The sequence below is a fragment of the Pelobates fuscus genome, chromosome 8 (genome assembly GCF_036172605.1).
Source record: "Pelobates fuscus isolate aPelFus1 chromosome 8, aPelFus1.pri, whole genome shotgun sequence".
Taxonomy (NCBI): Eukaryota; Metazoa; Chordata; class Amphibia; order Anura; family Pelobatidae; genus Pelobates; species Pelobates fuscus.
The window spans coordinates 62,885,005-62,912,838 of record NC_086324.1 but is presented as its reverse complement, the minus strand read 5'-3'; the positions used below and the strand labels follow the sequence as shown (position 1 = coordinate 62,912,838).

The following is a 27,834-nucleotide window of genomic DNA, read 5'->3' as shown; positions in this document are numbered from 1 at the left end:
TGGTGTGACACTGTGCCCTGGCAGGCCCTGAAATGCACACATGTGAAGGAAATTGACTGCTATTATATTACAGTCAAAAAAGTTTAGTTTTTTTTTAAATGCAAGCTATTGGGACACCAGATATGAGTGGTGGCACTGGGCAAGTGGGCACAGTATACGCTGTGAGCCTGACACACACGCTGGCAGGCAGGCAACTTTTATTAGATTACACAGAAAAAAAAAAAAAGCAGACTGATGTTCTAGCCCTAAAAAGGGCTTTTTGGGGTGCTGTCCTTACAGCAGAGATCAGATATGTCCTTCAGGACTGTAGTGGACACTGAATACACTAGCCTAGCTCTCGATTTCCCTATTAAATCAGCAGCAGCACACTGTCCCTCCTCTCACTAAGAATACAGCTTCCGAATGAATCTAAAATGGATGCTGTCCAGGAGGTGGGAAGGTCTGGGAGGTCTGCTGACTGTGAGGTACAGGGTCAAAGTTTACTCAATGATGACGAATAGGGGCGGACCGAACATCGCATATGTTCGCCCGCCGTGGCGAACGCGAACAAGCTATGTTCGCCAGGAACTATTTGCCAGCGAACTATTCGGGACATCTCTACTGCCAAACAACCAGCAGAAAGAAAAAAATAGCCAAGTGAGAAATATTGTAGAAGTTGACTATTTCTTCAGCTTAGTTATGTTAAGGTAAATGTTGAAGCTTAACTGTACACATATTGATAGTTAATAAACCCCTTAAGAATACTTTGTCTGGAATTTAGAAGAATTTGAAATACTAGTTATAGGCAATATTTGGCTACTTGTTGTGTTGTTGAAAATGAAAGTTTTGACTTGTTTTTACCCTGGAATTGATCATGTATTTTTAAAAATGCATTATTATACTTATTTATTATTACACTTTGTTTTGTTTTGAATATGTGTTTGGTTTTCCTGAGCGTTGAAGGTATTAACCCCTTAAGACCGGAGGGCGTGCTATTACGTCCTTTTAAAAGCGGCTCTAAACGCCGCAGGGCGTAATGGTACGCCCTCCGGTTTTTAGTAACTTACCCGGTCGCCGGCGGTCCCACGCCGGCGATCGCGGTTGGGGGGACTCCCAGGGAGCCCCCCCCGCGGCACATCTTCCTCCTCCGGTCCCTCCCGGTCATGTGAGAGTGAGGTCCTTGCGAGGACCTCACAATCACATGGCCGGTATAGCTGGCTTCTGTATTGCCAGCAGGGGGACCAACTGTAATGACAGTTGGCCCCCCTGCTGGCTGAAAATCAAATAAAAATAATGTTAAAAGTGTAAAAAAAATAATGTATACTTAGATCATATATATATATATTATATATATGATCTAAGTATATATATACACATATACATACACACACATACACCGTCTAGGTGTATTTTAATATTAATATATATATAATTATATATATATTAATATCAAATTACACGTAGACTGATACTGATTAAATATATATATATAATTATTGTTATATATATATTTATAAATAATATAAAAAAATAAATATGTAAATACGTAAAAAAATAAAATAAAAAAAATAATTAAAAATAAAATATTAAAAAATATATAGATGTGTTTTATTTCGTTCTAACTGTATTGTGATATTAATATATATATATATTTATATCAAAATACACGTAGAACAAAATAATATATATATCTATATACATAAATATATACGTATATATCACTATATATATACCTATATATAAATAAAAATATAAAAAAAAAAAATATATATATATATATATACGTATGTATTAAGGCCTTTTGGCCTGTAATTGTGGGAGGGGCGTATGACACACCTCTTCCCTACTTAAGGGACACCCCTTACCTGGCTCCATATCGTTCGAGGTCAGCGCTGCATCATTTCCACTTCCGGGTCATCCAGATGCCATTTTACCTGATTACTCCATGAGGTTTTTTAAGCAGAGCTGTGTCAGGAATCCAGCCACAGGCTTTTCCGGCCTACCACTTTCTTTCTTCAATCCATCGCCGTGGATGGTGTCCAAGTGACTCACAAACTGTAAGTCAACCTACCCGTTATGCCAGGCATCAGTCCCACGGCACCATGCACGGGTCAGGTCCTCACTTTACGGCTGCATTTTGTTTAAGTCTGTTCTAAAACCATTGCATGTTCATGCATATCATTCGTTTAAACCCCCTACCGGTCTTTGGGTGTACTACAGGCTTCTTAGACATTATCGCATTTCATGTACAAACCAACGAACCACTGCATTTTCGCCTACACACTGACCCCTACCGGTTATTTGGTGTACTACAGGCTTCTCAGACATTATTGCATTTCATGTACAAACCATCGAACCACTGCATTTTCGCCTACACACTGACCCCTACCGGTCATTCAGTGTACTACAGGCTTCTCAGACATTGCATTTCATGTAAAAAAACAACCTTGCTTCATTTAAATGATTGTCATTTCGGTTTGTGTTTTCTGGTCGGCACTTATTCATAGTATATTCTATGCACGATTGCTGTTCGCATTAAAATGCATATGGTTAAGCTATTCATGCTAACTTCTGTTTCCCTTCATACTAAGATTCGGTTATTCTGCTATGTATTCACATAGATCTTTTTCGTGAGTTACATTTCATCATTTCATGTATTTACATTTGGTTAAAAAGTTGCTTGGTTAAATAGACAGACCATTTTCATGCTATTTTTAAGGTATCACTTATTACATCAAGGGTATGAAACCAGCTAACGTTTCTGTATAGACAGTGGACTCCCACGCTTACTGGAGTTTTTTTTTTTTATAATTATCCATTTCATTACAATTAAATCAGCCTACGTTACAGGCCTCATTTCTTTGTTGTTAACCATGACACAAGGATTTAATTCCTTTTCATGCATACTCGGGTTGAATCACACGTACTGATCCAACCAATCATACGTTTCCTGCACAGTAATCGGTTAAACTTTCAAATACTTATTTTACACGATCTTAGGTTGTCTATTTTGTTTCAGTTTGCTTATTATATATATATGGTTTTAATAATAATAGTTATTTTATTTTACAATGCAGATATTAAATGTATATTACAGTTATGGTTAGCCTACATTACGGCTCCTTTTTCTGTCATGCTCGTACGACATACCACGAGTTCAAGGACATGGTCCTATTTTCAAAGAGTATAATGGAGATATGATGTTATTACAACCATGTACATTACGATTACATGGCACTAACTATTCAGGCCATTTCTTATCATACTCATACGATATACCACGAGTATATAAGAACACGGTCCTACCTTCCACAGAGGGTTTCGGGTTGAATCACACGCATTGGTTCAACCACTCATACGTCACGTTACAACATTTTCTGCATAGATTGTCATTTCACATAATTTCACATGGCATTTACAAACTCAGGCCTTTTCTTGACACACTCAGACGACGTAACACGAGTATTCAAGAACACGGCATATACGTCTCACAAGACTTTCGGTTTTTGAATCACACGTTCTGGTTCATACATTCATACGTCACTTTACAGCAACATTTATGATTCTGCATATTGTCACTTCACATTAAAAAGTCCCTTGCATTCCCAGATCAGTTTAGTGACATGCATATCATCTGATCACCTTCCATATATACACAATACACGGCCAATCCCCTGCTGCCAGGTATCGGACTCAGCGTAACGCTTGTCACCAGGCATGGGCAGTCATGTCACTATCATACTCATAGATTTTACACCTCCCACACATACTGCTAGAAGCCCTAATCCCAGCCTATACAGATTACACAGCTCTCACAGGATCCATTCTCACTCTATCCCTTTTTAGGTTTATCCAGGTTTTCATACCTGTCGAATCTCAAAACTTCATACATACTACCAGGTACGTAAGCCTGCTCACGTTGTAGTTCACATACGTTTCATTCTTCTAGGCCATAGAGTACTGGCAAGTTAGGGTATAGGCTCAAATAGGTACCTCCCTTCTTGGCATTTCTGCCTATCGTTTAGTGGTCCGCGAGGCCAACACCCCGCCTCAACGTTTCGGAGGCAAACGCCATCGGGCCACACGTGAGTTAGCCGCCTCGCAATATTATAGAGAGGGCCTCACCTGTCACTCCCTCCCCCTGTTTTCTTTTACTATCACCGAGAGGCCTACGATTCCTGCCACTACGACGGGTGGCCTCAATAACCCCTCGCGCCAACTCATAGACAGAGCCTCTCATAGCCACTTGGCAACTAGCAGGGCCTCACCTGTCACAAAACAAGCTTAATTTTTCACCTTTCAGGCCTAGTTAGCCTGCCAGTATCACCCCTGGGGAATCGGTCACTACACCCCTTACCATGGCTGGGTCGGCCGCTGCGACCCCTCCAGCACTGGTTGAGTTGCAATCACTTTCTACAGCCATCTGTTTCAGGGCACATGCTAAATCTGTGTCCAAATAAAATGTATCCCAAAACTATACTTAACATCAATAAACATTTCTGTACTTACGACATTACTGCCACATCATCCATCTAGACATTTGGTGGAATTCATTATCTTGGGTCTATCAGAATGATTCACACAGGCCTCATACACATGCCTTTCGGAATCCTGGAATGTCCTAATTTACAATCCGCACAACAAACCCTACAGCGGTGGAGACACTCATAGCCAGGAAGTGGCAGAGGACTTCCTATGGGGGCCCTTCCAGTCCCCTCCGTTCACCACATGGCGGACAAACCCCATCGGTATTGTCACGGGGAAATCTTCTCACAAACAGAGACTTATCATTGATCTATCAACACCTCACACCTCTGCCACTCCTAGTCTGAACTCCCTCATACCCTCTGAGGAATTTTCACTGCAATATTCCACCATAGATCACGCCATTACGGCTATCATGCAGGCAGGGGCCGGAGCATGGCTCAGTAAGACTGATGTCACAATGCTTTCAAGTTACTGCCTATCCACCCTACACTGTGTCACCTGCATGGTATCAAGTGGGCAGGGAACTACTATTTTGCTCACGTTTAACATTTAGGTTCCAAAGTAGTCCGGCCATTTTCGACGTATTCGCCGAAACCCTATGCTGGTTTTATTAAATATAGCCAGATGCCCTACAGTTATACATTATCTGGATGATTTCTTACTGGTCGAGGAGAATATTTCCCCTCCCAGTAGCCTAAAAGAAACCATCAGTCTATTCGAACAGGTGGGTGTCCCAGTCTCCTCCACCAAGACTGAAGGACCAGGCCACCATGCAAGCTAGCCTGCCACGCCCAAGGTAGAAAACATTCTGATCAACATAATCTCTACATACAACTCGGTACTTGCAACCGCAAGAATTACAGTCTCTGCTTGGGTCACTGAATTTTGCCATTCGCATCATACCTCAAGGCCGGGCTTTCATCTCACAACTCCTTTACATGTTTCCCACTTTTAGACATGATGGACACAGGTCACCCCTGGATACCCAAGCCACGGCAGGCGTAATTATGTGGAGAAAATTTTTTAACTACCTTGAATGGTAAAAGCATGTTCCTTCCAAAATTGTCTGACTCCTCACCTACCATTTGGTCAGACGCGGCGTCTACCACAGGTTTTGCAGCAATTTTTCAGGAACGAATGGCTTTGGGGCAGCTGGCCTTCAGAAGTTCAGGACATGGAGGGTTTTTCCACTACCTCAGCTCTGTTTGAGATATATCCCATCGTGACGGTTGCCATGGCATGGGTGCATTTATGGGCAGGTTCGTCTGTACGTTGCTACTCAGACAGCCAAGTAACTTGTCACATTATAAACAAGGCCGATCCAAATCACTGACTATTATGAGATTCTTGAGGAAACTCACTTGGCTGGCTGCATGTCATAATTTTCTCTTGTTTTGTATTCATGTTCCAGGTGTATGTAACACTGCTGCTGACAATTTGTCTCGCTTTAATTTCCAGGCTTTTCTTCAAATACTCCCGTCAGCCGCACTCACAGCCACGAACACCCCACTATTCCACCATCTAGTAATGGACTAGATGCTATTATGCAACATAGCAGAACATTGTCCCAATTAGCACTGTCTACTAATACCCGGGAAACTTACGATAGAGCTTTCATTTGATTTAAAGATTCCTTTCTGAACACAACATCTTACAACCTTTCATCGTGACATCCTGGTTGGGCTTTGCTTCTTTTTGCCACCTCAAACTCAAACTATCATACAACACAATCAAACCATATCTGACAGGCATCCAACATCACATGCTAACTTTACAACCAGACAAATCAAGTGTCCTCCTACCAATTAAGAACATCCTTAGGGGTATTTAGAGATCCGAACCCCCACGTACGGCCCAGAGGCTACCCATAGATTTCCATATTTTTAAAGACTTATACAATTCACTAGATTTAAACCCTTTGCCAACAACACAAACCTCATCGTTAAAACCGCCATATACGTAGCCTTGTTTATGGTTTCTTGAGACCAAGAGAATTTACCGCCATCAGCACAAAACAGTCCACTCACATCCTACTTCATTCACACTTAACAAAACACATGGACTATTATATCTTGACTCTGCCTCACTCCAAAACCAGTCAACATGCACTTTCAGTAGAGGTTAAGTACTATCCTACTCACAACAGGTGTAGCCCCGTCAAACTACTGGACTCATATACCCAGCATAACAACGAACCACCATCTCAACCACTTTCAGTCTACAAGGTTCGGTACTCACTACCACCACCTTTATGACACACGTCAGGTCTTTACTTACACAGCTGGGCCTCAAATCAGCTAACTATTCGGGCCACTCCTTCCGCATAGGAGCGGCCTCCACAGCATCCAGTGCAAACATTCCAGTTCATGTTATCAAGTCACTAGGGCGCTGGAAATCATCGGCTTACTCTAGATACATACCTAACCCGGTACAAGAAGTAAGAAATGCCTTTCAAGACATGTCTGGTTAAAGTATGTATATTGCTGGTATGTAATAAATTTGATTTTCTACTTTTGCCCTCTTTATTTACAGGCCTACCTCATCGCCGGTTCCGGCACACCACAACCGACTTGCTCTTTTAATACCATCCTACACTTATCAGTGTTTGTATCTTCTGTACTATCATGAGCCCTTAACACAAGTATTAAGGCCTTTTGGCCTGTAATTGTGGGAGGGGCGTATGACACACCTCTTCCCTACTTAAGGGACACCCCTTACCTGGCTCCATATCGTTCGAGGTCAGCGCTGCATCACCCTCCCACCCACTCCTCATTATTAACTCCTTTTCTCTTTACATTTCTTCTTGGTGGGCCCTCTTTATTTACAGGCCTACCTCATCGTCGGTTCCGGCACACCACAACCGACTTGCTCTTTTAATACCATCCTACACTTATCAGTGTTTGTATCTTCTGTACTATCATGAGCCCTTAACACAAATATACATATATGTATATATATACATATATTAATTCTACACATATATTTATGTAATAATTTTACATAATTAGGTATCCTAATTAATTACAATTAGCGGGACCTGCCTGACCACCCATGCCGAAAGTATAGGGAATTTAATTTGCTAGCACTATATTTAACCCTATAACTTTCCAAGACACCATAAAACCTGTACATGGGGGGTACTGTTTTACTCGGGAGACTTCGCTGAACACAAATATTAGTGTTTCAAAACAGTAAAATGTATTACAACCATGATATCGCCAGTAAAAGTGACGTTTTTTGCATTTTTCACGCACAAACAGCACTTACACGGACGATATTATTGCTGCAATACTTTTTACTGTTTTGAAACACAAATATTTGTGTTCAGCGAAGTCTCCTGAGCAGTGGCGTACATACCAGGGTCGCAGGGGTCGCGGCTGCGACCGGGCCCGGCCCACCAGGGGGCCCGGCCGCCCCTGCGACCCGGTATGTACCCACAGGGCCAGCCTCTTCTGCTGGGGGGCCCAGGAGCCGGCCACCTCCGGGCCCCCCGAGGCTGGCCCTGCTGTCACCCGGCTGGCGGGCGCGCGAGGGAGCACTGTCCCCTGAGTGCTCCCTCTTCAGCTCCCTCGCGCACCGCACTGAAACCGGAGCCGGAAGATGACGTCATCTTCCGGCTCCGGTATCAGTACGCGGCGCGCGAGGGAGCTGAAGAGGGAGCACCCAGGGGACAGTGCTCCCTCGCGCGCCCGCCAGCCGGGTAACAGCAGGGCCAGCAACACCACTGGACCCCAGGGAATCCCCCCAGCTCTCACACAGGTAAGGAGGCTGGGGGGATTACATTTAAAAAAACAACAGAAAAAATGTGAGTGTGTTAGTGTTAGTGAGTGTGTGTGTGTGTGTGTGTTAGTGTTAGTGAGTGTGTTAGTGAGAGTGGTAGTGAGTGAGTGTGTTAGTGAGTGTGTTAATGTGAGTGTGTTAGTGTTAGTGAGTGTGTTAGTGAGTGTGTGAGTGTTAGTGAGTGAGTGTGTGTGTTAGTGAGTGTGTTAATGTGAGTGTGTTAGTGTGAGTGAGTGAGTGTGTTAGTGTGTGTGTGTGTTAGTGAGAGAGAGTGTTAGTGAGTGTGTTAGTGAGTGTGTTAGTGTGAGTGTGAGTGTGTTAGCGTGAGTGTGTGAGTGTGTTAGTGTGAGTGAGTGTGTTAGTGTGAGTGATTGTGTTAGTGAGTGTGTTAGTGTTAGTTTGTGTGTGTGTTAGTGAGTGAGTGTTAGTGTTAGTTTGTGTGTGTGTTAGTGAGTGAGTGTGTGAGTGAGTGTGTGTGAGTGAGTGTGTGTTAGTGAGTGTGTGTTAGTGAGTGTGTGTTAGTGAGTGTGTGTTAGTGAGTGTGTCTGTTACTGAGTATGTTTGTGTGCGTCTGTCACTGAGTGTGTGTCTGTCAGTAAATGTGTGCGTCTGTTCATGAGAGTGTGTGTGTCTAAAGCACTTACCTTTCTCCAGCGCCGGGCTCCCTTGGCGCTGGGGATCTCTCCGTCCCGATCCGCCTCTCAGCTCCGAATGCACATGCGTGGCAAGAGCCACGCGCGCATTCAAACCGCCCATATAGGAAAGCATTACTCAATGCTTTCCTATGGACGTTCAGCGTCTTCTCACTGTGATTTTCACAGTGAGAATCGCAGAAAATCCTCTAGCGGCTGTCAATGAGACAGCCACTAGAGATGGATTAACCCTCAGTGAAACATAGCAGTTTCTCTGAAACTGCTATGTTTTCAGCTGCAGGGTTAAAACTAGAGAGACCTGGCACCCAGACCACTTCATTGAGCTGATTTGATCTGGGTGTCTGTAGTGGTCCTTTAAGTGTATGTGTTTATGCATGCACTGGCGTACATACCGCGGTCGCACGGGTCGCAGCCCTGCGACCAGGTGCCCACCCGCCATGTGTTGCGGCCCCAGCCCGCGCAGAGTAAGCGCGGGGGGGGGGGGCCCACAGATCAGTTTTCGCACCGGGGCCCCATGGGTTGTGTGTACGCCACTGCTCCTGAGTACAACAGTACCCCTCATGTACAGGTTTTATGGTGTTTTCAAAAATTACAGCGTCAAATATAAGGCTTGTGTTTAATTTTTTTCACATTAAAATTCGCCAGATTGCTTACGTTGCCTTTATGACCCTATGGTAGCCCAAGAATGAAAATTACCCCTATGATGGCATACCATTTGCAATAGTAGACAACCAAAGGTATTGCAAATGGGGTATGTCCAGTCTTTTTTAGTAGCCACTTAGTCACAAACACTGGCCAAAATTGGCGTTTTTTGCATTTTTCACACACAAACAAATACGAACGCTAACTTTGGCCAGTGTTTGTGACCAAATGGCTACTAAAAAAGACTGGACATCGCTTATTTGCAATACCTTGGGTCGTCTACTATTGCAAATGGCATGCCATTATGGGTGTAAATTTATTTCCTGGGCTACTATACAGTCTCAAAGGCAACGTAACCAATCTGGCGAATTTCAATTTCAAATGTAACACGCTATATTTGACCCTGTAACTTCCCAAAACACCATAAAACCTGTACATAGGGGGTACTGTTTTACACGTGAGACTTTGCTGAATACAAATATGTGTATTTTATTGCAGTAAAAGCAAACAGTATTATGACATTGACAGTTAAAATGTCATGTAGAACGAAAAAAATCTAAAAAAATCATATTTTCTCCCATTTTTTTCATATTAAATTATGTTTCATAGCTAAATATTTGATATTAAATGAAAGCCCTGTTTCCCCTGAATAAAATGATATAAAATAAGGGGGGGTGCATTTAATATGAAAGAGGTGAATTATGGTTGGACAGGCATATAGCGCAAATGCCAGGTTTTGTTTACGTTTTGTTTCGTTCACAACTTGGACATTTGGCTGCGGTGTTAAGGGGTTAAGCAGGTATTAAAGAAACACTATATAGTCACCAAAACAACTTTAGGTTAATGAAGCAGTCAGTGGCGTACACACAACCCATGGGGCCCTGGTGCGAAAACTAATCCGTGCCCCCCCCCCCCCCCCGCGCGCTTACTCCGCGCTGACTGGGGTCGCAACACATGGCGGCGGGCACCTGGTTGCAGGGGTCGCAGGGCTGCGACCGCGGTATGTACGCCAGTGCATGCAGATGCACATACACTTAAAGGACCACTACATACACCAAGATCACATCAGCTCCATGAAGTGGTCTGGGTGCCAGGTCCCTCTAGTTTTAACCCTGCAGCTGAAAACATAGCAGTTTAAGAGAAACTGCTATGTTTCACTGAGGGTTAATCCAGCCTCTAGTGGCTGTCTCATTGACAGCCGCTAGAGGAGCCTCCGCGATTCTCACTGCGATTCTCTCCGCGATTCTCACTGTGAAAATCACAGTGAGAAGACGCCGAACGTCCATAGGAAATACTTTCCTATGGGCGGTTTGAATGCGCGCGCGGCTCTTGCCACGCATGCGCATTCGGAGCGGAGAGGCGGACAGTTTGACAATTTACCTGGGATCTACCAGGATAGGGGCTGTAGTAGGGGATAGGGCCTCTAGGTGGGTGTGTGGGTGTCACTGAGTGTGCGAGGGATGCAGAGTGGGTATGGAGGCAGTGTGTAAGGGGTGCAGAGTGTGTGTGTGTGTGCGGGAGGCTGTGCATGTGGGACAGTGTGTGTATGGGGGTGCAGTGGGAGCACTGTGTGTAGGAGGGGCAGTGTTTGTGTGAGGGGTGTAGTGTGTGCATGGGAATGCAGTGTGTATATGTAGGGTGCAGTGGGTGCACTGTGTGTGTTTTGGGCCAGTGTGTGTATGATGGTGTATTGGGGGCAGTGTGTGTATGGGAGTGCAGTGTTTGTGTGGGGGAGAAGTGTGTGTGTGGCGGAGATGTGTGTGGGGAGACGTGTATGGGGGTGCAGTGATTGTGTGGGGGTGCACTGTATGTATGGAGGAGAAGTGTGTGTGGGGGTGCAGTGTTTGTGTGGGGTGCACTCTGTGTGTGGGGGTGCAATGTTTGAATGGGGAGCACTGTGTGTATGGAGGAGAAGTGTGTGTGTGGGGTGCAGTGTGTATGGGGGAGAAGTGTGTGTGTGTGTGTGTGTGTGGGGTGCAGTGTGTGGGGGTGCAGTATGTGTGTAGTGGTACAGTGTGTGTGGTGGGGCAGTGTGTATATGGGGGGCTGTGGGGGCAGTGTGTGTGTAGTTGAAGGAGGGGGCAGAGTAAACCAAATGTTTTTTTGTTTTTTATTAAAAAAATATTATTTATATCCCCCCTCCCTTCTTACCTTTGCCTGGGAGTGGGGATATTATTTACAATTCCTGGTGGTCCGGTAGAATCTCTTGATCCAAGGATTGATTTGACTGCCATTCTGGGGTTCTAGTGGGGAGTGGACTCTAGCCTGCAGCTCCTCCGTGCTGCCTGCCCAGCAATGTGCCTGCGGACCGGTGAGAGAGATCTCTGATCAGTGAAGGCACTTAGCAGGGCCGGCTCTTGGATAGCACCGGCCATGCAGGAGAGAGCATCGGCTCTTAGGGAGGGGGGGGGGGGGCAATTGCCCCATTGGATCCGCCACTTGCATAAAGTGTTCTGGGGGTAAAGAGCTGCATCTCTGGGATTTACTTGCAAGAACTGTGCTCTCAGAAAGTCTCAAACGTTGTACCAAGTGTTTGCTTATAATCTATATGTTTTCCTTTTGGCCTTTATATTGTATAGACATTTTAAGGTAAGGAGGGGGCTTTTAAAATTAGCAATTGATCTTTGGACAAAATTGTTGGTATAAGCTGTAGCTGGGCTCTCTAACACTATAAGGAGTAATTCTAAAAAATAAATAAAAATCCTTGGGTTTGGTTATTGGCAAGCGTCTGTATTCTATTTATGTAATCCATTGGAAACATAGTGAAAAAAATTAAGCATAAATAAAGCCCCCAGATGTGATTGTTACAAGTAATTAAAAGTAATCACAGAACACAGAAATCGTGCAGGCTTAACGGACTCATCTTCAAAGTTCTCAATTAGACGTTCGCAAGATTCAAATGCATTGCACAGCCAGATATTAGAATAAAAAAGTAATCATTAAAGCATGTTTTGGTTCGGTCGCCGCAACCGCAATCCTGCTGATTTCAGTGGTATTTTATTAATAAAGTCCCGCGGGGAGGGCTTTGAGAACGGAATAACGAATGCTGGCTTAACCATGTAAGTGCTACAATAGCCGATGCAACGTTAGGTTGCAAAAATACAGTAAACAAGTGACATGAACATTAGCGATTTAATTAAAAGAGCTGTACAGTGCAGTCAGCAGTCTGTTGGACGGATGAAAGGTGGGGAGCATTCAGGGGAAGGGTGATGAGGGCCAGGTGGGTATCGATGTACGGATAGATTTCTGTTACATCAGCGACAATTCAGATCAAACTATGTCACTTCATTTCAGTATCACTGAGCTATCAGCGTTAAAGCCCTTGGGATCTTCAGGAATTAATAATAAAAAAAAAACAATATTGCAACAACACATGTTGATATACCATGGTAATTCTCCTGTTTATTGTGACATCTGCCGCTGTGTTCTCATCCTTAATTTATATTCGTATGGGGGGGAAAAAGGCTGTGAGTCTCTGTGAATGAAAACTGTGTTTGTAGATGTGTTACAGGTAATGAGCCATTCCTAAAATAGAAATATTGGGCAAAGTATGAATGCAGGAGATCTTTTTTTTTTTTATCCTAACAGTCGGATGGCTAAGTAGGTCCTCTAAGGCTATAGATAAATCAAAAAACAGAAGAAAGGGCTGCGCCACAAACCAAACAGCAATATTAAAACAATCTTCGAAAGGTAAAGAAAGGATAAAATATTGCACAATATTAAAATATGTAGAGAGTATAGTCCAAAAACTCCTCGCATAAAGATGCCTCTACTAAGAGAGAGAGAAGCAGCTGTAACTGTTGAATGAGAGGTGAGGTAATTTGGGACTTGGGGGATATGGCCTTTTCAGATAACCTTTTCAGACAGTTTGAATATCCACATAATCCACATTATTATCTTTAAGGGTTGCTGCCTTCTTTTTATCTTACTTTTGGTTATTTAGCCCTGATACATTTGTGTATATTGCCTCTAGGGCTATTCAATAGTGTTAATGGTGTTTATCTATTTATAAAGGTTGTGAATTTAGCAGGGCTTAAAATCATCCACAAAATCACAGGACACCCAAGTCTAGGAAGCTGGTCCAGGGTGGGTGGAGGACAGCGAGACCCTAACCAAGCTGCGGCGGTTTGTGGGGTTTACGGCGGTTATGGTGTTCCAGTGCAGTGCTTATTGTGCTCGCAAGTAATAGGAAGCAGCGATTGACGGAGGTACACGGTCGACGTGCCAGGCGGTCCGTCACAGTCGCCTTAACCACTCCTCATATCTATTGTTTTTTTTTTTCTTATGATTTATTTTAATACTTTCTATACTTGTACTAACCAGTCCAATGGTATTAATAGCTCAGACCTTGTAGCTGTCCGTCATAACTGTCCATCTTATAACATCCTTATTGAACGCTTATCTCTTCTCTGGTCAAATACCCACAATTTTGAAATCAGCAAGAGTGGTACCAATTCCAAACTATATACATACTACATGCAGTATCTAATATCTTAGAGTATGTACCCGTAGCTATGTTGGTATTACTAAATGTCCAACAGTCTAATGCGTCTTTTATTTGTATTGTATAAATAAATGTAACCATTGCAGTGCCATATGTTCAAAAGCATTTTCAGATACTGCACTGTTAAATATATACCTGAGCGCGCATGGAGTATCACGTTACCCTGGACACACAAGTGTGCTTTTTTTTTTTCTGTGAACTACATACCTCAGTAAAAGCTTCAGTGATTCTTAATGGGGGCACATGCAGAGTGTATCTCTGGATACACATGAAAATAAGAGAAAGGCTAAAGTTTTGGTCCTGTTAAACATTTTCAATAAATAACTGTAGTTTGGGTCGACTAGAAAAATGTATAGTAGACACTGCTTTATGGTTCTGATTGTTATGGATATCATCAATTTTTTTAAATGCTAATTAATTTCCAATCAAAAAAAGGCCCTCAACACCATTTACCCAAGGTTCTAAGGCCATGGTGACAATGTGTATGCACTTATAAAAGATATGCGTACGCTATTCTTCTGGAACTAGTGAAATGGAAATTCTTTTACAAATGACGTTTGTTAATTACTCTGAGTTCAAATCATATGTCTTTAGCCGAGCGCTAATGAGGTGGAAGAGAGTTTATTTCAGTTGTTTTCATTTTTTTTAATTATCATTATTATTTTATTTTATTTTGTGTGCATTGTGCGAGCTGCGCTTTATGATATTTTTAGGAGGGAACCGTCTGCTAATTAATAATTCATGTGCCAGAATTCCAAAGAGACACTGATTAAAATGTATATCTGTCTTCAAAAGGAATAATGTGTGAAAGTCATTAAGATTTATAATTACATCTATCGGGTACGATCCGTATGAGTCTGCCCCACATACATTACATTTCCCGTTAAGCCATATTCAAATCATCTTTGCTAAAGAAGTGAGCGCTGGTATTTACCAAAGCTGAGTTTTGGGGCCTTAGGTGCCTTTAGATATTAAAGTTCATCGGTTACCGTGGAGTTTTTTTTTGTACTCATTAGACTTGTGTTTTTCGAAACTTACTTGGATCTCATTCATGAAAGCTAAATAAGAGCAAGTGCTACATCATGAAAAATGTGCTGTTTGTTCAAAATTTAGCAACTGTCCGCAGGACTACTTTAGTTTTGACACAAAGGTGGGACAGTATAAAAAGTGACTGAGGAAAAATGTTCTGTAAGCAAATATATATCTCAGTTTAGCCATCCATATATAATCTTTGAGTCTATCCATCTCTCAATCTATCCATCATCTTTCTGTTCGTCTGTCCATCCATTCATCATTTCTGGCCATCAATCAGTCCTAACATCCATCCATCCATCTGTCCATTCATCCTCACTCTGCCAATATGTCTATATCAAGACTTTAATTTATTTTTAGTTTGAAAGTAGATATTTTTCACTTTGTTTATTCCCCCAGCAATATATCTGGCTATCATGTTGATCATCCCATAAAGCACAGGCCTTCGAGGACCTGGGAGTGTGAATATTAAGAGTGAGAGGATTTCACACTCACTGCTCTGTGTTCTGTAATCACAAAGGATGTCTTCTATTAAATAGATGCTTTTATCTCAGTAACCACAAATATAGTAGCAATGTTTCAATGTAGCCTTAATCATGCATCCATTCTTTGTGGTCCATGTCCATGGTGGACTTCATAGAAATATCTATGCATCTCTATGAGGAACGTTCAGTGTGCCTCGGGTGGAGACATTGAATGTCATTGCTGCTCACTGTGCCACACTGCCCCAGAAAGCCCCTCAAGTAGCCATCTGATGAGTGGCCAGTGGGGTTATTCCCTAGGCTGTAATGTAAACACTGCATTTTCTCTTAAAAGACAGTGTTTTACTGCAAAAAGCCTGAAGGGACTGATTATACTCACCAGAACAAATACAGTACGCTTAAGTTCTTCAACTAATGCCATAAATTAACTCAGAGATAGGAAAAAGGTATATGATCATATCCTGGCATTTGCTGCCTTTCTAATGTCTTGTGCACTGAGTAGAGCAGAAGGGAAGGTTGTGCCCTTCAGAATTCACCAAACACTAGACAGCAGGGAGAGCAAACTAGGAACTCGTTCCCACAAGCAGTCCCTTTGCACATCGGATGTTTGTTTTAATTTTGAAGAGTGCTTTATTGCAAATTTTATTTTTATTAATTATTTAGCACCTTAAGAACATTACAATCTAGCGTTTGTAACCAATCAATAACATCTTTTGACTTTAGCCAGGTATCACGTGACAATTATCCAAACGATCACAGTCCAAATTCTGCAAACCTTTTCTAACTATGTTCCTGATCTACCCCCACCATGTGCCTGAGTCACAGTCAAATGGTCATTCTATTTTTGTAAGTAGGTGCTATCATAATACTTCTGAGACACAACTTGTGTCTGCTGTACACTGTCTATCAAGGAGAACTCATTATCGCCCCTGCTCCATGCAAATGGTATCTATGCCGCAGCAATTCCTTCTTTCGTTACTTCAATCTTCTTTGATACTCCTTGGCCTGCTTTGAATTTAACCAGCAGAATTGTTTATGAGCCTAATTAGCTTCACATGTGGATTCATCTGAGACATTTATATCTCCATTTCATTCTAATAGTCTTTTAAGCAAGACAGAGCTTGTTGCTGGCAGTGAAGCCTGTTTCCGAAACAATGGCATTTCTTTCAGAAGGAGACTAAGTGCCAGCCAACTCAAGCTGTCCAGACGACTGTGCCAATTTGCTGCAGAATATGTATATCAGTTGCCCGAGAAGAAAAGCGAGACTATTTTACTATGTTTGCTTACATGGGCATCTCGCGTCACTATCCTTTGGAAGATCAGTATTAAAGGGGAGTTAGAGCACTCTAATGGGAAACCCTCTCTAGACAACCTTTACACATGAGACTTCTTTGGCCATTTTTACGCAAGTTGATACCATCCATCGAAGAATGTCTTAGGAAGTGTTTTCTTGTTGAAAATATGCATCACTCATTAAGAAATGACACTGTTATTGCAAGGGTGGCAGAACCAGATTGTAATATCATTAAAGGGTATGACATGCAAATGGCCCACCATTTTTAATATTTTTTAAAAACCCTTTACCAATAACACTTACATTTTCTCTGAAGCTAATACTGACCAGCTAATTAACTCTAAATACCTAAACTTTCTCATCAATATCCCATAACAATAACCTGGACCTTCTACCACTAAAAAAAATGAACCTGTTAACTTGTATTTCCTAATTAAGTTAAGCTTTTTGTATTCCTTTTTTTAATTAAAGATATGTATTGAAAGTGACAATATGTGAATTTCAAATTTAGACAGATATAGCCGAACTGGAACAGTCTCAAAGTCAGCTATGTTTTCACTTAAGTTAATTTGGTCTTAAATGAATACTCTGACATTAGGCATACATATTTGTATTCCTAACATTGCATTGTTTTCCTAACTACCTTCCTTAGATTAAGTCACTCTCTCCTCCCTGTTATCCATTAACCCCTTAAGGACCAAACTTCTGGAATAAAAGGGAATCATGACATGTCACACATGTCAAGTGTCCTTAAAGGGTTAAAGATTTACTTCCTTAGGTCGGTATTACTGCAGCTGCTACTCCTCACATAGCTAAAATCATCATTACTGATTGATCTCAGCCAATCTTCCTCATAGGGAAGTTTGGGGGGCTAGTGCACATGGACGCTAATTGCTGTGCTGCACCAATCAGCATCTCCTCCAACTTTGCAGGACTGCGCCAATGAGGTGACAGCCACTAGAAGTGGCCTTAAAACACAAAGTAAACACTACCTTTTCTCAGAAAAGGCAATGTATACATTCCAGGGGCTGCAGGACAGTCTCACTGTTCCAGAGCTGCAGTGGTTCTGGTGCTTAGAGTTCCCCCTTTACATACCAAGTTCACTTTAATGATATTTAGTGAATATCCTTTCCCAGCCCAAGATGTAATTTGTTCTGATACATCAGCAACAAATTCTCAGAAGGGCTATAGTGTCAGGGAAGAAAAGACAACTCGAAGAGTTAAAAAAAATCAGTTAGAGTAACAGCGCTTAAAGAACACTAAGCCGCAATGTTAACATTCCGATGACAACACTGACTGTTTACAGTGTTAAAACGAACTGATATGGCGTTCACATAAGTGAAGTGAAACAAATTGAATGTAATATGCTGGGAAACAATGCTACCGGCAGATGAAATGACAGCCCAAAGAGAACTGCATGTTGCTCTCCGACATGCTCCTCATTTTTCAGGCTGTGCTGACCCAGCAGTGATTTGATAATAAGAAGATTGTGAGGCATGATGAATTTATATCCTTCAGAGATGTTACATGACTTATAAACACAGTCCTGTCTCTCTATTGTTACAGGGGGAGCCACCTTGTTTTGTTAAAACGCATAAAATCTGAGATGCATAACTTTGTGTAACTCAATAAAACGGACAATCAGATTGCCCAGGGTGATCCGGAGATGTTCATTTTCTACATGGCTTACTTTTTTTTTCCGTCTCAACTTTATTTGTTCTCAATTTACCACAACTCATTTAGGTTGGTTTATTAGTGGATTGTGGTGGAATGAAAACTGTAAAATGTTGGGAACTTCACGTTTAAAGCCACAATTAGCAGAAATTACTATGTTGTGTTAAAGTTATTTGGAAGAAATCTCCAACACAGCTGTACATTACTCTAGAAAGAGTTCAGAGAAGGGCTACTAAGCTGGTTCATGGATTGCAGGATAAAACTTACCAGGAAAGGTTAAAGGAACTTAACATGTATAGCTTGGAGGAAAGACGAGACAGGGGGGATATGATAGAAACATTTAAATACATAAAGGGAATCAACACAGTAAAAGAGGAGACTATATTTAAAAGAAGAAAAACTACCACAACAAGAGGACATAGTCTAAAATTAGAGGGACAAAGGTTTAAAAATAATATCAGGAAGTATTACTTTACTGAGAGGGTAGTGGATGCATGGAATTGCCTTCCAGCTGAAGTGGTAGAGGTTAGCACAGTGAAGGAGTTTAAGCATGCGTGGGATAGGCATAAGGCTAACTATAAGGTAAGGCCAGAGACTAATGAAAGTATTTGGTAAATTGGGCAGACTAGATGGGCTGAATGGTTCTTATCTGCCTTCACATTCTATGTTTCTATATTTCAATGTGGCTATTTTAGACTGGTTTATTTTTTTGGCAATTTGGTTATTAAATCACTGTTTAGTGAATAAACCACACAATTCACAGATAGAAACAGGCATCTTTAGGTAACCTTCATGGACTCGTGTATTTATAGGTAATATAAGGCTTTATTTATTACAACATTGCAACTGTCAATAACTTTATTAACATGTTTAACACCTTAAGTAACACTTGTTTATGCCAAGTGTCTTCCATAAAACTGAACTTTCTACCCCGTATTCTTTATATATTCCAAGTTCTTCACCTACATGAAAAACATTTTTCATTTTACAAACACAAACTGATCAATGCATCTGGAAGGGTCAAGGCCTAGGTTACTACTGCTAAGTCTTGGCCCACCCTTCTTGTTGCAAGTCTCCAATCTCATATCCATGTTGCTGTGAAATCCATCTCCCTTAGAGAGCCATGGGCTTTGTTGCGTTCTAAACTTTTAGAACCCTTCATGAGAACAGAAAATTAATTTGCCGCCAGGAAATCACGACCAACTCATTGAGATTTGGTGTTATGAGAGGCCAGGAAGATGGCCTTGGTCTACTTGCCCAAAAGATTACACAAAATGTGGGATCCCTGGCTTTCTGACTTATCCCTCTCCACCTAAATCCACTCCTTCAACAATTCTTCCTTACCATTCCCAGTCTTTTGGCTTGGTCCTATTCCCCTACGGGTTCCTCTTTCCTAACTTTGATGTTTACAATGACATCAAGGGGCCTTGGCCTCAGTTGAGGCTTGTGCAGCATTAGAACATTTCCTTAGAACTGTTAATATGTACTCCGGGGCTATATAAAACCAAATCTTCCTCTGCTCCACTGACATGTTTTACAGCGTTCCACATTTGTTTTGGATTGTCAGTAGCTAACTCCATGAGCTTATTTTCATGGATCTGATATCCATTACCATTACATTTATGTTGGTTATGTCTACGTTACCTGATTATTTCATAGAAATTTAAAATAAAGAATTCAATGAGGATCAATTACTACACTATGCTGTCATCACAATCTTGTCCCTGTATACCTTATGCAAAAATACAAGTTCGACTTATTTGGCTTTGGCTGATCTTTACAGCCCTACCGTAAATTAATTGAGAAGGTCAATTCAGCTCGAAATAGGATCCGCAAAGAACATATTATTATAAAGGCATTGACTGACATTACTCCTTTTTGGTTGAAAGACATGTATCCCAATTATTCTTATGAACAATGCTGCAAACTCATCATACATGAAAATAAAAGCCATCAATTATTCATCCATTCTTAGGAAACTCAATGCCAGGAATCTTTACTTACAACAATAATTAAAAACAAATTCTTTAACTTGGGATCACAGGTATGATTTAATGAGTTAAAAAGGACAGATAATGCAGGTGTTATCTAGTATGATTAAATAATTCTTTATTCTTTCTGTTCACTAAACTGATATTTTAGCAAATTCAGAAGTGCAAAATTGGACTAAAATAGCCAAACTATGCCTTTGGAGTTGGATGGTATTCAGAGCAGCTATGTTTACATATAATTTACAATATAGCTTTACTTTATGACATTTCAGTTCGGTGATTAGTGAATAACCTTGAGTGTTCTGTTCTTTCATTGTAGCACAATACTAAAATAAATTCACGGCTCCAGCATTGGACACAGCCGGGTTAAAGGTCCCCTGTTGCACCGTTGAAGGCAGTGTGGCAAGTTTAAATGGCAGTTGCCTGGTGCTTGATGGTGTGCATAGGGACACAGGTTTTTTTTTTTATCCTGACCAGTAGTTAAGAACTTCTGTCTTCATCATCTCCTGCGTGGCCTCATATATATTTTCTAGCTAGTGTTGATGCATATTAATCATCTACCGTGTGGCCTCATTTATAATATTAAGTTAGTTTTGGTATCAGAGCTCAGCTCACACACATTTTGTTATCCAATGCCCATGTGCATCGCTTTATTTAACTAATCTATAGTGAAAGTGGAGTGCTATATACAATAGTGTGCATGTAAATCTGTGTGACACTGATAGTTGTGTTGCATAATTTTTAAAATCCTCCTCACGCCTAAAGTAATGTGTATAGAAAATGTTCTACTCAAAATTACATATTCTTGCACCTCTACACATGTTTTCAGAAACTCGTGTTACTTGTGGTATTTATTTTATTTATATTAGTTGTGCATGTGGCGACAATCCAATCACTAAATTAAGATTTGTCGAATGGATTAAATCTCTCTATATTTGCTGAAATAATTGATTGTAAATCGCACTGATACACTACTGGTTGTTTCATTTTGATGCTTAGAATCTGTTTGCATATACCCACATCCATTTTTATTCCAGTGTCACAAATGTGAGACACAGGGCAGCTGGCTGAGTTTGATTGTAATGCCTTGCAAGATGTTTTAGTAAAATATGGCTTGTATTTTTGTATTGATTGTAACCATACCATCAGCGCTGCATCTATCCCGAGACTAAGAAAGCATTTGCCATAGGGGCAAAAAACGCTGTTCCCAAATGCCTGCTCAGACCCTGACACTACTTTCACCGGGCCGACTGTGCTCCGCCTGTCATGTGGCGCCCATAAGCTGGCCTGTTGGTTATCTTAGGGTCCTCGGAGGAAGGTGGCTGTGCACAATGGAAGCAGGCGGCGAGAGAGCTGTAATTTTCCTGCTCTAATAATAATATGTGTGTGTCGGTCAGTGTGCAGAGTTGACAGATTAAGGGGTCGGTCTTAAACAGGAAGGGGTGTGTCATTGACACGAAGGGATGGGGCACATGTAGATTAGAGGGTGTCTGAGTTTAGTAATGCCTAGGGCGGTACAAAACAAAAATACACCACTACATACTGTACTTTATCTACTGGTAGTACATGTAGAGGCCAAGTACCATAAGTGGAGCTAGATTTGCTGGTTATTTGAAGATTATTATCAAGGGAATTGTTATTTATATCATCATTATATATTTATATACAGTATACTGTGCCAGATCCCTACTTTTTCTCGATATAGTATAAATGTGCGTGTGCCACCACTTTCCTGTACCATATTCATTTAACTCCTGAGATCTATTAATGAACTAATAATGGTTTACAAAGATCTACCTCTAAATTAAAATGTAATCTCTGTGGTTTCAGACATTATAATGTATCATATATATATATTTGCCTTGAGTGTAAAATTATATGATGAACCATTTCGGACTGAATAAAACCACTTGATGCTAAGATTTATATATCTTCAAAACGTCATAGCTTTCAACTGGTTAAACAGCCCTCCCTGTGCAATGTAAGAAGCATGGCAAATCAGACGATGCCACCCCCTCCAATCTCCCATTTTTTCATTACAGCATCCTTTTATTTTAATATTTGTAAGGGGGGTGGCATTAGCCTAGGGATCAGATGCTTTACAGAGTGGAAAAATATTGCTTTATAATAAAAGGAGGATATCGAATAAAGCCAACTTTAATACCCTGCCTAACCGAACACCCCAATGAATGTAATTGCATTTTAAGCATACTGATTACATTTTTTGATCCCGTATTGCATTTGTTTTGCCCATGAATCCGTTATGAATATATATCTATAAAAAAAAAAAGGAAAATGTCTGGAGCTTAAAGGATTAGCAAGTTCTTAAGAAAGGACAGCAGCTGGTAAAGTATCCAAATTTCTACTTCACTTTGGATGTGCAACCTCTTGTGCGTTACAGGGTGGCAAAAAGAAACAACGAGGGGTTTGAAGGTTGGCCGAAAAGTAGAAATTATAATATTTTAACTCTTTTGTTTTCAGAGTTTTCCAAAGGGGAACATATGCGTCCAAATTATGTTATGGACATTTTGATTTGTTAAATCAGTGGTTCCCAAACTTTTTAGGTTCAAGGCGCCCTTAATATTTCAGTATTTTTCCAAGGCACCCAAAGTCACAATTTCTAGGTTGTATATTTGTACAGCGTTGCCGCATTTACTGGTGCTATAGTGTAATGTACAGTGTTGGTGTTTGATGGGGTGCTTGTATACATGCATTGTGTTTTAATGCAGGGGTGTGTTTGTATGTGTTGTTTGCATTTGATTGCAGGGGTGTATCTGAATGTAATGTTCACTTTTAAATGTGTATTTGTGTTTGAGGGAAGGGGTGTGTTTGTATATATTTTTTTAATGCAGGGGTGTGTTTGTATGTAATATTGGTGTTAGATTGCAGGAGGGTGCTTGTACGTTGTGCTGGTGTTTGACTGTTTGAATGTATGCACATACACTACCACATACATACTTACACAGATATTCATGCACATTAACACACAGGTGCATATAAATACAGCGACACATACACACAAATTCATATAGACACTGACACATACACAAGCATATACACACATGCATCCTGACACACACAAACATTATACATGCTCACACCATGACACAGATACACACTGACATAAAAACACACACCCTGACACACAGATGTACATACACAGATCCACAGACACAGAAGCACAGTGACATATATATATATATATATATATATACACACACACACAAATGCACACCCTGACACACACACATTCATACACATACACACACTTATACTCATACACATACAAACACATACAATCATACACATACAAACACTCATAATCACACACATACACACACACACACACACTCACATACTCATACACATACAAACACTCACACACACACTCATACACACACACTCATACACACACACACACACACACACACACACACACACTCACACACAAGTGATTTTTTTTTTTTTTATATCTCCAGCCACCCTCCTGTTGGCTTACCTAATGTGCCAGGAGGGTGGCTTTGAATCCTGCTGCTGTGGGAGTGATTTTTGTATACTGTTCTTTTTCTAGACTGATCTCTGCATGGCAGTCTATTTCTGTTTAAAGGGACACAGTAGTGTTAGGAGTCCATATCTGTATTCCTTACGCTACAGTCCTTATGTGACTGTTTTGTTAATGACTTCTTCAGGTTTAACAAACAAACAAAACCAAAATGAAATAAATTAAAATAAATCAAATTACTTGCCTTTTCTCCAGCGCCGAATGACCTCCTCTTCAAGCAACGTCATCCTGGATGTGTACCTCCAGGATCGCTGTCCAATCCAATACTTCTCATAGAGGAGCATTGGGGACCTCATGCGCGCATGATGACTCAATATGTTACGGTTTGAGATCCAAGAAGTAAGATTTCCGGCTCTCATATCAAGAGGACTTGGAGGCGTGACTTGAAGCCACTCTTCCAAACCTTCTAATTAGTGAAATAATGGGTTTTGGGTGGCAGGGGAGGGCAGGACTGCATGCACAATAACAACTTCAATAAGATTACGTTGTTAAAGTGCCTACAATGTTCTTTTAAAACCTAGGTCTTGTGTCCTGTAACCTCTGTGTGTCTTGTTTTACTTTTAATACACTATTTTGTTTATCTCAGTAAGTTATTCTCCAAATAAAATCTAGAAAAGAAATAAGAGCATGTAATAATATTAGGTTTACTGGATGTTGTTGTTTATGAGTTTAATTCAGAGCATCCTAAAGAGAGATATTAAGCTTGCCAACATTGGAAGCTAACCTCTTGATTTCTTCAATCTGACATTGTTTGCTTACGTTCTTAAACAATGTACTCATTCAACTTTCTTTCTTTTTTTTTCTTTTTTTCTTTTTTTTTTCTTCTTTATTTATGGTGTCAACAGAAGCAAAAACATTGCAGTTTCACTTTCCGGTGCAATGCATATCTGTTTACATAGAGGTGATTAACATGATTGTGATATGTACAAAGTGTAGCTGAAGTACGTTGTTACATTACTCCATGCCCTCCGTCCGATACAATACAAGCATTGTTTGTGGTAATTGGTTATGCCCTGTCAACCATTTTTAGTACCAATTTTTCAAAAAGAGAAAGGAACAACTCTATTTACCTTAGAAACTTATAACATCCTATCTTATCCCCTGTAGAGTAATAGGGGATATGTGCTCCTTGAGTAAGAAAAGAAAGACAGTAAGAAAGAAAGAAAAGGAAAAGTAGTAACATAAGATTGGGGTCCGGGTAGGATCTGAGGGAGGGGGTATCCAGGGGCAGCTACCCTCTTTTCCGGCTTAGCCCTATGCTGAGGTCCTGGGCCAAGCCCAGCCGTCAGGACCTCGCCATCCGGCATAGTGTGTTTCGGTATTGTGCGCTGTCTAATCATCTCTGCCGGAGCCCTCTGAGCCCTTGTTGAGCCCTAAATGTTACCTCTGCTTGTTTACGTAGGGTTACTGAAAACTATCAACCCAGGGGGCTGTCCTCCCAAGGAGCCCACACCTTCTGGAAGTTCTTTTGAGTACCTCGCACCCTGGCTGTAAGGTCGTCCATTACGTGTACCTCCCTAATTCTATTTAAGACCCCTGCCATGGTTGAGGTGCTTGGTTTAAGCTAGTCTGAGGCCACTGCTCTCCTAGCCGCAAGGGTAATTTTATGTATGAGTTTCTGTTCGTGTCTGGACCACCCATCAATTGTTCTGCTCAGTAGGTATAACCATGGGTCCATCGGGGGGACCCTCGAGAAAACTTGGACTATCAGGTCTTTTATCTGCTGCCAAAAATGGTTAATCTGGGGGCATTCCCACCACATGTGGATATATGTCCCCTTCATCCCACACCCTCTCCAGCATATGTCCGTTGGGGTCTTTTTCATGTGGTACAATTGTACTGGGGTTGTGTACTATCTTAACATTGTTTTAATTGCTTGTTCCTGTAATGTAACGCAGAGGATGCATGATTAGATTCCATGATTAGCTTCCCAAATCTCCTGCCACTCTATACCCTCAAGCTCTTCCTCCAGGTCCCTTTCCCAGTGGTCTGTGTACGTTAGGCTACCCCATTCAGTGGTGTCTGAGCAGAGGTGGGCGTATAGCTGCGATATCAGATCTTTTGGTATGTTTTCGTGTAAGCATATACGCTCATAGAATGTTAAGGGCTTTTGGGCAGCTGCTCGTATGTGTGGAAATTTGATAAAGTCTCGTATTTGGAGATATCTAAAAAAAAGTCTGCTGGTGTGAGGTGGCCTCATTGTTGTAAAGCATCAAACGGTACTATCTATGATCCCTGCAATGTCTGGCAGATGCGTTGTATGCCTATCCTTTCCAGCGCCCTAACGTCCCTTGCTGTCATCCCTGGGGGGAATGCTCTATTGCAGAGATAGGGTATCAATGGGGAAGGGTTGGATGCTAGCCCATACTTTTGATTGGACAAGTCCCATATGCGTATAGAGTTTAGGACTGCCGGGCATGTGACTCTAATTGTTGGCCTATTTTCTTTGGGTACCCATATGAAGAGTTGTGGTATGTCTGCTCCGAGCATCATTGATTCTAAGTCCACCCATTTTCTAATCCCCGGTGGCGAGTGCCAAAGTGTGATTTGTGATAGTTCAACTTTCTTTCTTAAATAAAATTTCAATTCTTCTTGTTTTTTTTCAGACAGGAAATAGTTATATATTTAATTGTTAACTAGATGAGTTAATTATGAATGTAATCTTTTAAAGGGTCACTATAGTCACCCAGGCTAGGCCATCTTAATGGGTGCAGTGGCCTTTTGCTTTTAACATTGCAATTTTACATTGCAGGATTTTAGATCCACTTCTAGTTGCTGTCATACTAACAGCCACTAGAGACACTTCTGATGCACTGACGTTACATCTCAAAGGAAAGCATGATGTTTTCCTATGAGGAAGCATGAGGGAGCTTTGGCACAGGAAATCTAAATACTTAATTTGATTTATTTCTATGGCAGACTTAAAGAAACACTGTAAGCATTCAGAACACTTCATCCTAATAAAGTAGTCTGGGTGCCATTTCCCCCTCCCCCCAGCCCATTAACACTGCAGTTGAAAATATCGCCGTTCCAAACAGCAATGTTTTCTTTGCAGGGTTATAATGCTTACTCGAAGCACTTTCGTACAATAGCACAGTAAAACTCTGCTATTTTAGTCAAATGGTCTCTGGACACTATATGACTGGGGTGACTTGGCATTTTCTTGTCTAGAAGCATCAGCATTGATAAATCTCAGCAGCTCTGTTTAGATTGCAGTACCAGACACAACATAGCTATTGTCTGACACTCGATACACTGTGTAAATCGATAACATTTCATACAAGCAGGACTGGGGAAGGTCAGAAATAGATGTAGTTAGGGTCTGAGAAAGCACATTTTGGCTCGGAGGTCATGAAAAGTTAGTTTTTTTCTGTTCTCTTTCTGTAAGATTTTAAAACGTATCTCCAAACATCCTTTGTAACAGTAACACTGTGCCTTGGTCTGAAACGAAAACGCACCATGGCTCCACCAACAGCCAGTTCAATACAGGAAAGTCTTCTAGCACAATCCTTATTTTGAATAAAGATTGTACTGGAGGATTTTCCCATTTTCCTTTTGTCTTTGCTTAGTTCTCCCGGCCTTTATGCATCCAGGGGTCAGAAGAGACTGAATGAAATATGGAAAAAATGTCTCAATCAAGATTGGACCATCATTCCAGAAACCAGCAAAGTGAAACCATTCTCCTGGATATTACAGGGCTCCCTAGACATAGACCTGTCTATCATGATTCACCTTCTTAAAGTCATTGCCCCA

General features: G+C 41.2%; 1 protein-coding gene across 1 annotated transcript in view; it reads left to right on the top strand.

Moving 5' to 3' along the window:
* ERBB4 (erb-b2 receptor tyrosine kinase 4) overlaps positions 1–27,834 on the top strand; it is a 797,331-nt gene that overhangs the window by 446,279 nt on the left and 323,218 nt on the right. The window lies entirely within an intron of this gene.